At 33.6% G+C, this 17,479-nt stretch overlaps 1 long non-coding RNA gene and 1 pseudogene across 11 annotated transcripts; both read left to right on the forward strand.

Moving 5' to 3' along the window:
- Nucleotides 1–6,271: 6,271 nt before the first annotated feature.
- Nucleotides 6,272–16,962, forward strand: LOC126584386 (oleoyl-acyl carrier protein thioesterase 1, chloroplastic-like; annotated as a pseudogene).
- LOC126587922 (uncharacterized) lies at nt 12,000–14,429 on the forward strand. 11 transcript variants are annotated; one of them, XR_007611272.1, is made up of 7 exons: nt 12,000–12,564; nt 12,660–12,732; nt 12,870–13,240; nt 13,366–13,392; nt 13,491–13,577; nt 13,935–14,143; nt 14,253–14,429. It is a non-coding gene; the product is annotated as an uncharacterized LOC126587922 (long non-coding RNA). The 11 variants fall into 11 exon arrangements; XR_007611273.1 differs by having other exon boundaries at nt 12,693–12,732; nt 12,865–13,240; XR_007611268.1 differs by having other exon boundaries at nt 12,000–12,275; nt 12,380–12,732.
- Nucleotides 16,963–17,479: the final 517 nt, after the last annotated feature.

Raw genomic sequence — 17,479 nt, forward strand, 5'->3', positions numbered from 1 at the left:
TATCATACAATTTTGAAAAAAAATTATTTGAAAATTTCACCCACCAATGCCCATGAACGATAAATCAATTTGAAATTTTAATTCTTATAGAATTTAAAACAATCATTAATTAGCCAAATTGCAAGAAAAATAAGTAAGAAAAAAGAATTATAAAAAAAGAATAAAAGGATAGTATAAGTGTATTCGGAAGTGGAGGGAGAGTGATAGAATTTTGCTCACATGGATTGCTTCTTTTTTTGTGGGACCCATTGTTTTTAGAGCTATCTGTAGCCCAGTTTTAGGCTACCTAAGAAAGGAAGTTGCTAGCCCCAATGGTGGATCTAGCTCCATTTTTCGGCTCATTTTGGGTGAAATTTCTCGCTAAGGCTTGAATTGTAGTAGCATCATCGAGGATAGAGCCCCCATTGGGGATACTCTAATGACTAGTTTAAGTACAATAATGACATTTCAGATTAATTTTAGGAGAATGGTCTTCTTTTGTAGTTGAGGAGAGTCTCCAGCTTTCGTCCACGGTCGATGTGGGACTCTATGAGCTTTATTCTGATGTTGACATGTGTCGTGATGTGATTGGCCTCCTGGTTGGAGGGAAACTCTGGTGCTTCGACATGAGTGCCTCAGTATGAACCCCTAAGTGGGTCCTTGAAGGTGTGAATTTGACCGGTACTTAGTAGTTTCAGGATTGATCAAGTATAGTACAAACACACATTTTTTTGACCTGCTTTGAAAGACCTAAGGCCATCTCCAACCAAAGGAGGGTCAAAGGGCTATGTTTAGCCCTATAACCCTGCAAGAAATTATATTTTAATGAACAGTGTCAGCCTATATTTTATACCATCTTCAACCGAGGGGGCCAAATGGTCATAGGCCAAATATAACCATTTGACAAAAAATCATCTCCAACTGAGGGGGCCAAAGGGTCGTAGGCCAAAAATAATTTATTATTTTAATTGAATTAATATAGTTAATTAAATTAAACTACCATATTAAAATAAGATTTTTGGACATATTGGAAGATTATTGAAAGAGATGGCCATTTGAAAATTATTGAAAAAATTAAAGGAAAGATTATTGGAAGAGAATAAAATGTGAAGAATTGAAATAAAATGAGGTAAGATAGTATGGAATGGTGTAAAGTATGTGAGAAATGATGTAGGAAAAAAAAATTCGAAATATTTTTTAAAAATAAAAAAGTGGGTTGGGCTTATTGGGGCTGGCTGGATGGCCTTATTTGGTGGTTTTTCCTGATGGGGCCCACAAGCAATTTGGCCTAGCCCTAATTGAAGACGATTTTCATGTCATTTCGAGTTATTTTTAGCCTTATAGCTCTTTTGTCGGGTCAGTTGTAAATGGCCTAACAGACAAAAACAATCCACCTTTGTACTTTTTCTTTACCTTTTATTTTTTGTTTTTATGGTAGACAATGTCGGAAAGGGATCCAAAAAGGATCCCTTCCTTATAATCCACCAAATCAGAGGATCTGTGCTGTTGAAATTTGATCCAACGGCTGAAGTTATAATAACTTTAAAAGTGGGCCCCTGTTTGTAGTCATTGGATCAATTTCAATGATACAGATTTCCTGATTTAGTGAATTACACTACTACAAAAGGGCATATTACTGGCGTTTTAAAACTGACAAGAAACACCAGTTAACGTCGGATATTTGGTAAAAATCCGACATTAAATAAAGCAATGTCGGATTGAGTAACCGACACCAATACTACCATCACAAAAGGGCAATGACGTCGCTTATTCCCCTTAATCCGACACCAAGAAGTAAACTATTATAAAATAAAAATAAACAATAGCGTCGCTTAAAAACTACATAAGATCTAACATCGCTTTTAAGCGACATTAACATTTGACATGATGGCACTTAAAAGCGACGTTAAGTAAAAATTAAAAATTAAAAAATCACACCTACTGTCGGTCTAAACCGACGTTAAGTAAAAATTAAAAATTAAAAAATCACATCCACTGTCGGTCTAAACCGACATCATCTGAGTTAAAAAAATAAAATAGTCCCGCTACTGTCGTTCATAAGCGACACCAAATATATTAATAATAAAAAAATATATTTTCCCGTTTTTAATTAATAATAATTAAAAAATTATATAAAAATAAATCTCACCATATGTCAATGAAAAAACAAACAGTTTTAAGCAAACTTCATATTAAAAATAAAATTTCTACCAATTATATATTAAATTTAAAATTAATTACAATTCCTAAAAATGTACAACCCATAAAAATTCTTCCCGAACTTTTGCAAAAGATTTTGAACCGATTGTATGGTTCATAGTTTTCAACTGCCGATTATGCTTTTTTTTTTCGGCAATCTCCTGAAAAATAAAAAAAAATTATTAGACAAATTTCAAGGTTTAATAAAATAAGTCATGAAATATTTACCTTTGTTTTTTCTTTATTTTAGTATGCCACCATTGGAATATTTCTATAATCTCTAACCTCTGCCGCTACATGTTTCAAAAACGCACTAGAATTATCACTAATGCATTTTCCAGACGAATCAAATGGACAAGGCTGTTCTTTCCAATTCGAAATTGAGGGTCAGCATCTCCGTTGAGTTGATCCTTGTAAATACAGAAAAAACAATTAAAAACCAAGAAACAAAAATAAATTTTCAATTTAAGCATGAAACTAGTTAGAATACAAAACTAAAACTAAAATTAATAATCATAATAATTTAAAAATGAACCACCTTCGAGCTCTTCCTCTTCAAATTGGAGTTCCTCATAATGTTGATCTTCAAAATGGTGATCCATAGAAAATTGGGAAGGAGAAGAGGAAAATAGAAAAGGAGGAAGAAAGGGACGTACGGATGAAATGGGGAAGGAGAAGAAGAAAGACTGAAATTGGGTAGAAAAGAAGCACGGATGAATGGGTAAGAGAGGGGTTTAAATATGGGTACTTAGTTGGCGTCGGTTTAAATCGACATTAATTGACTGACGTCGGATTAAATGTACATGGTGTCGGTTTTAACCGACGCCAACCTGACACACTTTACATGGCGTCGCTTTAAACCAACGCCAACTTGACATACTTTACATGGCGTCGCTTTTAACCGACGCCAGCCTGACATAATTTACATGGCGTCGATTTAAACCGACACGAACCTGACACACTTTACATGGCGTCGCGTTTAACCGACGCCAAACTGACAACTTTCTGACACTCTTTATTGAAAATACTACGTCAGTTGAAATTAATGTAGTGTCGGTTTAATGAAACTTGCGTCGAATTAAAAGATGATAACGTCGGTTAAAACCGACACTAAGTCTGAGAATACATTTCCAGCGGGAAATTTCCCACCTAATATTTCAAATTATCCATCTATTTCCCGCCTAATGTTTATCCATCCGTTTCAAATTATCTCATATAACATTTTAAGATTTTAATAAATAAAATTTAACTTAAATAAAATACGTAATAAAAAACATAAATATAATTTTATTATAAAATATCATCACATACTAATTGAAACATAGTCTAATTAATACTTAAAATTTATAAAATAATTAATATCGGTTTTAAATTGAAATCGAATTCATTCATTGTATTCATATAGGGTCAAAGAGTGTAGATGTCAAAAGTCATCAAAATCGGAGTTAAAATAACGAGTTGTTTTTTTTTTGGTATCTCATATAACATTTTAATGAATCTATCGTGTTAATAAATCTATCGTTTTGATGGGATACGCATCCTACGAAACTAATTTCCACAATCCAACCGTCAAACTTTTTTGTATATGCTTCGAGATCGCATACGCCAAAAATCGCAAAAAACAAACATTCGGAGATCAAGTAACGGGACAAAACTTTCCGACGGTTATAAAACGAAAAATCACGATTTAACAGTTATTTGAACTCCGCTTTTGATTATTTTTTATAGCTACACTCCTTGATCCTATATGAATACAATGAACTAATTTGATCGTCAGTTTAAAATATTTATACTTTCATTAACGGTTCATAGCATTTCACTAACACTTAAAGTTTATTTATACTTTCATTAAGTATAACATAAGATTTTGTGGTATCCACTAGTGTAAATATTTTAAATTGAAGATTGAATTCATATAGGGTCAATGAGTGTAGCTATAAAAAAAACATCAATATCAGAGTTAAAATAACCGTTAAATCGTGATTTTTCGTTGATAACCGTCGAAAAGTTTTGTCCCGTTACTTGATATTTGAATGTTTGCTTTTTGTAATTTTTGGTGTATGCAATCTCGAAGTATATACAAACATGTTTGACGGTTGGATTGTTGAAACTAGTTTTGTAGAATGCGAATCTCATCAAAACAATAGATTCACTAACACTTACGAGTTTATTCATACTTTCATTAAGTATAACATAAGATTTTGTGGTATCCACTAGTGTAAATATTTTAAATTGAAGATCGAGTTCATTCATTGTATTCATATAGGGTCAAGGAGTGTAGCTGTAAAAAATCATCAAAATCAGAGTTAAAATAACCGTTAAATCGCGATTTTTCGTTGATAACCGTCGAAACGTTTTGTCCCGTTACTTGATCTCTGAATGTTTATTTTTTGTAATTTTTGGCGTATGCGATCTCTATACAAACATGTTTGACGGTTAGATCATTGAAACTAGTTTCGTAGAATGCGTATCTCATCAAAACAATAGATTCACTAACACTGTTTATTCATACTTTCATCAAGTATAACATAAGATTTATTGGTATCCACTAGTGTAAATATTTGAAATTGAAGATCGAATTCATTCATTGTATACATATAGGGTCAAGGAGTGTAGCTGTAAAAAATCATCAAAATTGGAGTTAAAATAACCGTTAAATCGTGATTTTTCGTTTATAACCGTCGAAAAGTTTTATCCCGTTACTTGATCTCTGAATGTTTGTTTTTTGCAATTTTTGGCCTATGCGATTTTGAAGTATATACAAACATGTTTGACGGTTGAATTGTTGAAACTAGTTTCGTAGAATGCGTATCCCATCAAAACAATAGATTCACTAACACTTAAGAGTTTATTCATACTTTATTAAGTATAACATAAGATTTATTGGTATCCACTAGTGTAAATATTTGAAATTGAAGATCGAGTTCATTCAATATATTCATATAGGGTCAATGAGTGTAGCTATAAAAAAATATCAAAATCGGAGTTAAAATAACCGTTAAATCGTGATTTTTCGTTATAACCGTCGAAAAGTTTTACCCATTACTTGATCTCTGAATGTTTGTTTTTTGCAATTTTTGGCCTATGCGATCTCGAAGTATATACAAACATGTTTGATGGTTGAATCATTGAAACTAGTTTCGTAGAATGTGTATCCCATCAAAACAATAGATTCACTATCACTTAAGCGTTTATTCATACTTTCATTAAGTATAACATAAGATTTATTGGTATCCACTAGTATAAATATTTGAAATTGAAGATCGAGTTCATTTATTGTATTCATCTAGCGTTAAGGAGTATAGCTGTAAAAAATCATCAAAATCGAAGTTAAAATAACCGTTAAATCATGATTTTTCGTTGATAACCGTCGAAAAGTTTTGTCCCGTTACTTGATCTCTGAATGTTTTTTTTTTTGCGATTTTTTGTTGATGCGATCTCGAAGCATATACAAACAAGTTTGACAGTTGGATCGTTGAAATCAGTTTCGTAGGATTCGTATCCCATCAAGTTCAATGGTGTGTGTATATATATATTTATTAAGTAGATTTAAATTTATTTATTTTGTAGGTATAACACTTAAGAAATTGAATGGTATGTATATTTAAGCCGATCCAATGGTCACAAATTTTTAATAGTTAATTTAATATATATATATGTATATACAATTATTATAGTTTTTAAGGGTATAAAATTGTTAAATTAATATATATAATTATTATAGTATTTTTTTAGGGTTATAAAATTATTAAATTATTAAATTAATATATATAATTAGTGTCGCCTATAAGCGACACAAATACTTTATGTCGCTTAAAAGCGACACTGTTTTGTTTAAAGTGACACCAATATTTAAAATTATTAAAATATATGTCGGTTATAAGCGACATTAAATGTTTACGTCGATTTAAAAGCGACGTAGACATTTTATGACGCTTATAAGCAATAGTAAATCCGACGTCATGTTCCATTAGTGTCGCAACTGTCTTATGTGCCATTATATTATATTAAACCGACACCATCCACTGACACTATAAATCCCTTTTGTAGTAGTGTTAGAAGGAAGGGATCCAGAGATGATTCCTTTTTGACAATGTCCTTAGTGATTCCTAAGGTAGAGACAACAATTTAATGATTGTGTACCACAATAACGTCTCTCTCCTTATTTCTTACTGGTTTTTTACCAAAATGGTCCCTGAGATTTGCATAACACATCACTTTGGTCTTTAAGATTGAAAATCAATAGATATGGTCCATGAGATTGTCCACCATCCATTATTTTGGTCATTCCGTTAAAAGCTCTGTTAACTGTCCCGGAGCTCTTGGCCAGAAGTTTGGGCAATTTACAAAGCTTCTTAACTCAATCGTTTCTTAACCAAATTCGACCCATAATATATCAAAATGAAGATAGGAAAACGTAGAATAAGATTATACCTATCTTGAAGCCCAATGGTTGCCGGAGATGGCAAAAAATAGTCTGAAAGGTGACTGGTCCCTGGGAAAACTGGAATACTCGCCAGAAACCGGATAAACTTTAAACGTTCATAACTTCTTCAATACTCAACAAAATTGAGTGATTCAAAAATGAAAATCATATTTCTCAATAAGACGAAAGAATGGTACCTTTCTTGATGACTAATTATCTGTGGTTTGGCTAGAAAACGGCTCAAAAGTGGTTAACTCGAGACTAAGACAGCCACTTTCGAGTCATTTTCCAGCCAAACCATAGCGATCTAGCTGTTAAGAAAGGTAAGATTTTAGTTTTTGAATCACTCGATTTGTTGAGTATTGAAGAAGTTATGAACATTTAAAGTTTACCCAGTTTCCAATGAGTTTTCCAGTTTTTCTGCAGACCAATCACCTTTCAGGCTATTTTCCGGCCATCTTCAACAAACATTGGGCTTTCAAATAGGTATAATCTTGTTCTACACTTTCCTATCTTCATTTTGATATATTATGGGTCGAATTTGATGCAGAAACAATTGAGTTACGAAGTTTTGAAAATTGCCCAAACTTTCGGCTAAGAGCTCCAGGATACTTAACAGAGGTTTTAACAGAATAACCAAAATAATGGATGGTAGACAGTCTCAGTGACCATTTCTATTGATTTTCAATCTCAGAGACCAAAATAATGTGTTATGTAAATCTCAGAGATCATTTTGACTAAAAAGCATTTCTTAGCTAACGATTTCCATCCAACAGTCAAATTAATGTGAAACACATTTTAGTACGTGCTGCTGCATCTTCACAGAATTATAATTTATAGCTAGTGCGATTAACAAAATCCATGCATCCAGATATGAACATGTGAAATCAATTTGATCGTTCACATCTATCTCATCACCGTACACGTCTTTGATTAAAAACAATTAAAAAAATTATAAAAGGTGCAATACAGATAGCCCCCCCCACTACCACTTATAGTCAAATTAATCTAAAGTAATATAACCCTGTTCGCTAGTTAATCAACATAATAATTAACCCTTAGTTGACAAGCATATAGTTGAGCGAACAAAAATCTGAAAACAGATTAGCAGCTCATTACTAATTAACACTTCATAGTTCATATGCTTGAGTGTATGTGATGAATTTTTTTATTTTTTTTGTATCTTTATTTTGGTCAATGTTGGATGAGATTGATATGTCGAGCAGTGTCCAAAAGAGAATTGAAGGGACAGGAGCTTCGGATCCAAGGACCAATTTTTTAGAGAGAAGCACTGGTACGGCAGAAAAATAGAGAGTAAACGAATAGTATGTGTGCATATTAAGTCATAAGCTTGTGATCTTTGTTATGATTTTTATAAGGAAGTATTCCCTATAAGAGACTGACAACAATATAAAACCCTACAAAAACACAACCATAAGCTTGTGATCTTTGTTATATTTTCGTTTTCCGTGAACATTTGTGATGCCAGGAGGTAGGATGCAACCAAGCTCAAGTTGCTGGGTTTTCGACAGATTGGATTTTCGACCACCACCACCATGAGGAAAATGCATCTCATATGGTTACTGCTCGTATGCATATTGAAATCTACAAATATCCAGCTTGGTGGGTGTTCTTTGTTCGAGTTTTGATTTCTAATATGGAAAGTGAAACTTAAAATGCAGGGTTGTGGTACAAGAGTGACGTTGTTGAAATAGAAACATACTTGTGGTCACAAAATTTCGCTGTATTTAGTCTTGACGAAATTGTACCTACAAAATAAATAAACACATTCGACTAAGGCCAAAGCCACAAGCTCTCACAAGGTGAGGGCGGAAAGGTTGGGCCAATAGATATTCGATGCCTTACAAGAAAATGATGGAGATGAGGTATTTATAGAGCTAGGGTTTTGCCCTACACATGACGTCATCCTAGTGACCTAGATGAGTCATCCCTAGAATACTAGGATGATTGAGGATAAAATAATCCCAAAGAAATTAGGAAGTTTTAACGAAAAGCTCGCAGTACTGTTTACTTTAATGAAAAATCACATTTGTACACTAAAAAGTCAAACATGATACTATTCACTTTATCCTTTATTTTGTCTTTATCGTTAAAACTCAAAGTTTTCAAGCATTTTTCATTAGTTTTCCAAATAAATTAATTATGAGATAATATCTTGGGATTATCTTGGAAATATCCTGATTGGATATGATTGAAATTCCTTCCATGTTTAAGTTTATCTTCAATTAAGAGAGTATTAAAGATAGACTTAATTACCAAATTATTAGCTTTACTATCTTTGACTTTTCTTCTAGCTATGGGCAGGAGAGCTTAATGAAGTTGTACTCACTCATGTCTTCAAAGAGGTCGAAATGCGCGCGGATTAAATGCGAACCTCATCAATGTAATGAGGACATTCTTTTGTTCTTCGACAAAAAGTTCACGTGAAAACTCTATAATTTTAAGGATTATTTTTTGTTCTGCAATAGTACCAAGAAGAAAGAAAAAAGAAAAACTAATGAGAAGGGTTTGAAAATTTTGAGTTTTAATGATAAGGACAAAATAAAGGGTAAAGTGAATAGTACCAGGATTGACTTTTTAGTGTAAAAATGTGGTTTTTCGTTAAAGTGAACAGTACCGGGTGCTTTTCGTTAAAATTCCCAAAGAAAAATTGGCACTAGACATGATTGGATACTCAACGACTATGCCACTGGTTAACTCGTTGGAAGAGCAACAAGGTGCATATTATTTCTGAATTTTGTTATTCCGAGCTCCTTTAATTAAGACACTTACGAAAATCTGATACTATGGAAAATACTATTCTTTTTCATGCAACATTGGAATTTACGTTGGAGAAACATGTTATTGCACTCAATAACTTTCTTATTCTCATTGATATTTCGTTTGAGTATAGTTTCCATGTGGTATAGTATCTTAATGAATAAGATGTTGAGTTTTTATTGGTGTATTTGAGTTCGAAACGTCTTTTTTTTTGTAATAGTTTCGAACTCTTAATTTTTTTCTAATAATAGTAAAAAAAGTTTAAAAGAAACTAAAATTAAAAAAAAAAATAAATAAATAAAAAAGCATTCTGACATCTCTCTAAGAACCAGTAAGCATGTACATGCTGCAGGTTTTTGAGCTGTAAAGTTATTATTTGATACTTTGAAAGGAACCCCACTTTCAGTTTTTCACTGATGCCTCTTGGGCATGATGGCATTGTAGTTTTAGGTCATGTGACATTGTGACTAGGGGTGGATTTTTTTGCCAAATTACCGTGCCAACCGAATTGCCAACCGTGCCATACCGATTTTGTACCAAATTTTTTGTACCAATCGGTAATGGTACGGTATTGTACCGTACCGAAATTTCATGGTACGGCATTGGTAATGGATACCATTACCACGGTATTACCGTACCATACCGAAAATACAATATAATTTATAATTTATAATTTATATAATACATAATTATATAACACATATTTATAATATTCCAATAATTTGAAAATAAAACCCTACTTATATTAGCATTGTTGTTGGTGACTTTGATCTCTTAAAATTGTGGAAATCAAACACAAAAGAGTTCCTAATTCTTTCACAAATAGCCAAAATATCTTTGTAACCCCCACTTCTACTGTTGCTAGTGAAAATGCATTTAGTCTAGGGAGGAGGGTTGTGAACCCTTTTAGGGTATCCTTGACTCCTAAAATAATTGAGGCACTAGTGTGTACTAGTGGTTGGCTTAGGGCAGGTGAAGTAAACTTCTACAAGGACCAACGAAAGATATGCTTCAATTTTACAAGGAAATAGAAGAAGAAAAAACAAGAAAGATATGCTTTAATTTTTTTAGTAAATTTGTTATTAAATGGTTTTCAACTTTAATTCTTCTTGCTACTAATTAATATGTTTTCTTTGTTTGTAATGTAAGCTTGACACAAACTCAATCTTCTACAAGTTCAATGCCTCCTCCAAAAGCTTCGACATCTCAAGCTTGAATAACTGATCAATGAATTCTCCTTTTTGAAGTTTACTTCCAATTTTCATTTGGTTTGAAACTTTAATTTCTATTTGGATTGTTAACTTCTATTTGTTTTGGTTCGTAACTTTTATTTGGATTGTAAGCTTAATTTTTATGATGAATCTTAATGCTTCATTTGAATTATTATGTGTGTGAATTGTGAATGATGAATAATAAATGAATTTAATCTATAATGTATGAGATAAAGGTACAAAAAAAAAAGTTTTGCCCTTGAATTGGGTTAAAAAAACAAAAACATATTTTGTCCCAAAACAAAATGGCAATTACCATTGTCATACCATGCCAACCAAACTTTTGGCAATACCGAACTTCGGTATACCGAAAGTTTGGTACGGTAATGGTAATAGATTTTACCAAACCGAAAGTTTGGTACGGCAATTGGTACAAGGGTTTTGGTACGGTAACCGTACCGAACCCACCCCTAATTGTGACTGTTACCACTGCAATCTTTGCTCATATTTCTTTTGCATTTTTACTCTCTCTCTCTCTCTCTCTTTTCCGATAAAGCAATCATCCATTTTGAAGATCGCATTGAAGAAGTTGTTGAATGTTTTCTGCAATTGGGATTCATTTTTGTCAGATTGTTCTAGCAATTTTAAAGTTATGTGAACCTATTTAGAGATATTTTATAGGTATATTGATATATATTTAAACTAAGCTAAACAATAAAATAATTTAAATCAAATTAAACTCGCAAACACACGAATCAATTGTAGTAAGATATGTATATATGAGGTCCATCCCACAAGAATTGTTTTAATACCAATTTAACCGATTAATCACTCTTGAGTTGATTAAACAAAGAAATGATAGATTGAATTGAATAATTGAGTAATTGATTAAGATTAAAATTAACTAGAAAAATAAAAGATTAATTGATTAAAATAAACGCGATACAAGAAAGCCTAAGGTTATAAATTCACCAATAACAATCTTATTTACTTTTTCTAGAGCCAACTACTATCCAATTACCCTGTTTAAAGGTTATTCTTTCTAAGGTATGAATTAATTCGTGTTCAGGTATCAACTCTTATACCTTTATACGATAATTATATACTATTGGTGAGACACACAATTAAACACACTAAAACTCATTAAGCGTAGAAGGATCATGTTAACCAAGCAGGACTACCTTGATATTGGTCATCCTCACTAACTTGCCTACTCTTCTTAATCTTAATTCCAATAAACCGAATTAATTGGCCATCCTCATAAATCTTTAATATTAGAAAGCCAGAAGGAGAGTTTGGTGTCTCAAGGCTTCACCAAAAATTTTTGGACAAAAAAACCCCCGAAACAAAAAAAATCACAACCGGCCGAAAATAATAGAAACAAATTCGCAAGGGTAATTTTGTCATAAAAAATAGACAAATGGGAAATAAAAAAAATTAAAAAGCTAAAAAAAAGGAAAAAGAAAGAAAAAAGACGTGAGTGAAAAAAATAAAGGTGGTGTATCGTTTTCAACCGTTTGATTCCCCCACTTTCTCAATAACCTCTCTCAATTAACCATTTCTTCCCTCAAACAGAGATCAGTTTCACATCCACTACAATTGCACGTTTGAATCAAAAAAATCAGTTGACCTCCTCAGCCTAAATCTCATCCTTTTCTCCCATACGCTCAAAACGAAAAGTGGTGTCATTCGTATCTTTTTCTCAAATTCAATGCTCTAAATTGTAGGTTTGTGATTTTTATTTATTTGTTCTCTTATCTTCTACTGATGTGGTTTTGTGAAGGTGTGGCGAGGTTTTGCCGGGCGAAGTCAGGGTTCTGGAGTGACAAAGTGAAGTTGCTGGTCGCGGCGGAGGAAGGATTTACTCTGGTTCTTGGCAGTGGGAAGGACTTGAGGAGTTTAAGAGAGATGAGTTAGTGAAGGTTGATGGAGAGGGGCAGTGTGTTATGAAAGATCATGGGTATTTTGGTACGTTTAGCCTTAGCTCCATGCTTTAAATTCGAGTCCTGTGATTTCATTTGTTGGAGAAAGTTTAAAGCTTTATATTGCCAATGGTTGCATAGTTCTCTTCAATTTGTATGGTTGTGATGATACAGAAATAATGAGTTTACGTTCAAATTTTCCAAGACTTTAGAGGTAACCAAATTGACCCTTACAATCTTTTAAGTTGCCATTGCATTCAGATTATTTTTTTTGGTTTTATCAAGTGAAAGTTAGAATTGTTACTCTCTTTGATTTTGTTAATTAATGTTGATAATTTTTGTGTAGAAAAGGTGGCAGTGTCTCCTCCGTCAAGGGAGGAGTTATTTGTTGTTGGGGATCTTATGCGCAACCAGATTTGAGAACCAATAAGATGCATGCTTGATCTGTATGGAGTGGAGTTGGGTTATCTGCGCATGTAATTTTATGCAGAGTTTCATAAGTGGGGTTCAGTACCTAATATATCCTCAAATTCCTAATACAAGCGATCAGACTAATTAATTATTTAATTTATTGATTTTTTTTTTGAATTTTTCATTGCATAAATAAACTTAGGGTTTCTGAATTTCGGATGTGTTTTTTGAAACAGTGTTGCAATTTGGCTGCACAGAGGGACAATAATAATTTTTTCTTGACATGATTATGAAATGCCCAGGCGAGAAAGGTATAAAATGGTCTAAGTTTACCGGCTCAACCTGGCTTACTCTTATTTACTAATTAATTTTCCACCCAATGCGATACCCGAAATGTTCTTATTTACTAAGTAATTTTCGCCTGCATGTTTATTAGGCACTCATCGACTCATATTCCTTAAAGGTACTGAGCTTAAATTCGTCTTTATTGTTATGTATTCTAAATTCTTTATCAAATTTGTTATAAGAAATTCTAACTTTATGTATACCTTCAATATATAGGTGGAGCATGAAAATGGCTGTAGAAGAATTAAAACCTTCAACAACTCCTCACATCATACATATTCGGAATAAAGTCCAACAAATTAGGTACAACACCATTTCTCACCTATTTATTTTTAGTGGAATTCTCTATATGAGTTTCATGTGAAAATGCATGCGAAGATTAACATTAAGGAATAAAACAAAAACATTAATAATTGAAGCCAAAAAAGTATTAACATATATGCGTCTGTACATGCACACACACATATGAAATTGTCAGGTAAAATGTCCACGGTCTTGACAATATACACGTTTGAAAATGTGAAATTGTCAGGTATATCTTCCACCAGGTCATCACTACATCATCTATACATTGAACCAATCCTCGCATATAAGTACATCTAAAATGTGTAAGTCGCACGTAGTGCGCCGTAATTAAAAAAATGTCTTTCGCACTAGCAGATCACAAGGGCAGACAATACCAAATGTGGGTATTTATCTACCAGATCACGTATTCAGTCATGGACAATTGTACGTGGCTTTATCAAGAGGAGTATCAGCGTCTACAACAAAAGTCTTGGTAAAGAAAGGAGAATTACACGGTCATGAAGGAGTCTTCACAAAGAATGTTGTGTACAAAGATATTTTGCTTCCCTCGAATTCAACATAAGGTTATATTCTTTCTTTTAATGTTTAATTCCCGTTTTCAAATTTTAATGCAATTCAATTACAAATAATGCTAATATTTGATTCTAACCGAACGCATTAAATTTTCAACAGGACGGCGATATGAGTTCATGATATGAAGAACCGTCAAGTGTATCAAGGCCAATTGAAGTTCTTGGATTGTTTTTATACTTTTTACTTAGCTTTTAGTTGCAGCTAAATTATAAGGATCTTCTATGTTATTTATTACTTTTTCTTTTTTTACAAATTCTAGATAAATACTTTAAATTACTACCTGTATTATTAGAGATGGTAATCGTCTTTATTTTATGTTTCTATACATTGAACCAATCCTCGCATATAAATACATCTAAAATGTGTAAGTCGCGCGTAGCGCGCCGTGATGAAAAAAGTGTCTTTCGCACGCGCGTGAGGACACTGTAATAGGCACTGCTGTGTGTGAGAGAGTATCCACGTCAACAACTTCAAATTTATTGCTTCCTGTTATGTGTAGCCATATCATACTTTCTAAACCATATACATTAACAATTACAATGGAAAAAAACTAACACAATACACATTTAGGGACGCGTAGCGCCCGTGATGCAAAAATACCTCTCGCACGCACGTTAGTGCATGCAGAAAGGCTAGTATATCTAAATATTTAGATACAAAATTCGGTGATCAGTCATAAAAAAATCTATAAAAGCACATGGCCCCGGGCCGGCCCGTTTCTAAATGGAATGAATGGATGGGATTTGTTTCTCCAAGTGACCTAGCCTCCTTTCCCACTCAACTCATCTTTTTCCACTCCTATCTCTCCTTGCCAACATCACCGAACGCAGACCACCACCGATTCACCACCATCGTCACCCATCGTTGTTGTCGCGACCATCATCATCCCATCACCGTCGCCGACTCATATTTTCCCACTCCTATCCTGTTTCTTAATTTCCTATCTCTCCTCAACGACGTCACCGAACTCAGACTATCACCAATTCACCTTCATCACCCCAGACCTTCACTGATCCACCACCGGTGGTTCAGTTGTTGGTGCAGATATGGTTGTTGTTTCTGTAGCTGTTGTCACTGTATTAGCTGCATCTGGAAAGACATCGTCTATTCCTAACTTCCAAGTTTCCAAATTTGGTTATCTTCCAGTCAACAAATTCTTCATGGACTTCTTTATGCAAAACGTGGGTGCTTATATGAAACTAAAGTTAGTAAAAGAAAACCTCGCTTAGGAAACACATTTCCACAGCAGGTCAAAGGAGCTTTTTCAAAAGGTACTGATCCTCTAGATATAGCAGTATCTTGGCTGGAAAATGGTAAACGGTTGAACACAAAATTGAATATCATATTTGAATCTTCTGTTTCTGGGTTCTTAATTTCTGTATATTTGAATATATGTATGTCCTGTGATAGTTTCAGGCTTGTATATATTTGAATGTTCTGCTTCAAACTTGGTTATTTTTAATTAGGTTGTGTTTGGTTGATTAGTGGAAGGTTTCATGCAAATTGGATTTGAATGTAGACTCATCTTTGTAAGCTCTTATTTGTTAATATTGGTAGGGAAGGATGGGAATTTAAGAAACATGTATTTTTTTTATTTTTTTGGTGGTTGGTTGTGAAAGATGTATTCACCCCTTTGTGATCTGTTCTAAAGAACAAAAAATGTAATTGGACCTGTGGACCCGGCCCTAATCAGTTCATTTCAAACGGGTCGGGTTAGGTTCGGCTCCAAATCTCAAAATTCATATATCCAGTCCATTCCATCCCGTTCTGTTGCATTTTTTAACAAGTCCAATCTGGTTCCTCTAAATTTGGGCCCAGCCAGGCCCGTGCACACCTCTAAGAAAAACTCTAGATCTGGGAGAAACTCACCTATCGCATATGTGATACATGGTTTCAGCAAGTGGGTGATGATGAATCAAGACACTAGGCGACTTCAGAAAGTCACCGATGATGTTAGGGAAGACCGGAAGAGCATTTAGTTTTTGCTCCACGACATCTGAGGTAAAGACCCTTTTTTTTTTCTTTTTGCATGTGACTTCATCGTGTGTGTGTGTGTATATATAAGGTTATCCCTCTTGGCCAATCTTCTCATTGGTTTCTTCTCTTGACATCGATAGATTAGCATTTCCAGAGCCTAACAATAGTATCTTGAGGAAAATTGCCAAACTGGAAGATCCTGCACAGTATTCCAGACTGGGACATGTGGTTAGTGTTTCTTCAATTCATTTTAAGTTCACGTATTTATTCATGAACCAACATGTTAATAATGTCTCGTACAGAACATGCCTCAGAAGTTATCGATAGCCATGAACTGCAAACAGTCACCTTAGATTACAGGGGGGAGTGGCAACAGGATGACATATAGTCGATTCCCTTACTAACGCTGAACCTTTAGACGATGCTCCAGCTCTTTCAGGTAACGGAACAATCTGATCCCCCGTTGCAACAGAAGATGATAAGAGTATTTGCATCTACTAAGATTAGCAGGCGATGGTTCAAAAATAAACCCGGGAGAACCATCTGGAGAGAAAAACCTGCAAAATGAGGAAATGATGTTATCTCTTGGTTTCGCCGGTTTTAGGGTTGATTTTTGTTTCTGTCTCCCTATATTTCTGTCCCTTGTATGAGAGGTTTTGTTTCGGTTTTCATCTTTGGCCAATAACTTCAGTGAATTGACTAGTTCGATTCTAAAGGGAAGATGTTATTGGGACTTTAAGAAAGTCATTTTTCACTCTTTCGAGTGCGTCTTCTCATGTATACTTTTATTTCAATGCATATATGATGACTTTCTTTTCGATTACTAATAAAAGTTCCCTATAAAAAAAAAAAAACCTAAGAAAAATGAAAACTTAACTGGAAATCTACGACCAAAAGCAAACTAATCGAAATTATGACTTACAATTGGATTCATTTTTTCATCTGTTACATTGAAGGGATTTGAATAACTCATAGACCTATCATTTCAGCTAAAAAATCTTTGACATTGGCCCTACTCATCCTCATTGCCATTTGGGAAAGTTAATTATGTACATGCCTAAAATGACCCTCATCACTTACTATTACTTGTTTTGAAAGATACATTGGAAAATGGCAAAAACCATAAGTCAAATCTCAATTTATCTGAGGGATCAAAATGAAACGTGGATGACATCAAGATTAAATATCAATGACATAGCGATAAAAGATGATGACATCTGATATAGGCTGGAAATAAAGTTATCATAAATCAAATCTCAATTGTTGAACTCATCTAAAATCAAATATCGACGACATATTGATTAGTAACTGACACAAAATGATTAGAAATTAAATCTCAAATGTTGAAC

This window comes from Malus sylvestris, chromosome 10, assembly GCF_916048215.2.
Source record: "Malus sylvestris chromosome 10, drMalSylv7.2, whole genome shotgun sequence".
In the NCBI taxonomy this organism is placed as follows: domain Eukaryota; kingdom Viridiplantae; phylum Streptophyta; class Magnoliopsida; order Rosales; family Rosaceae; genus Malus; species Malus sylvestris.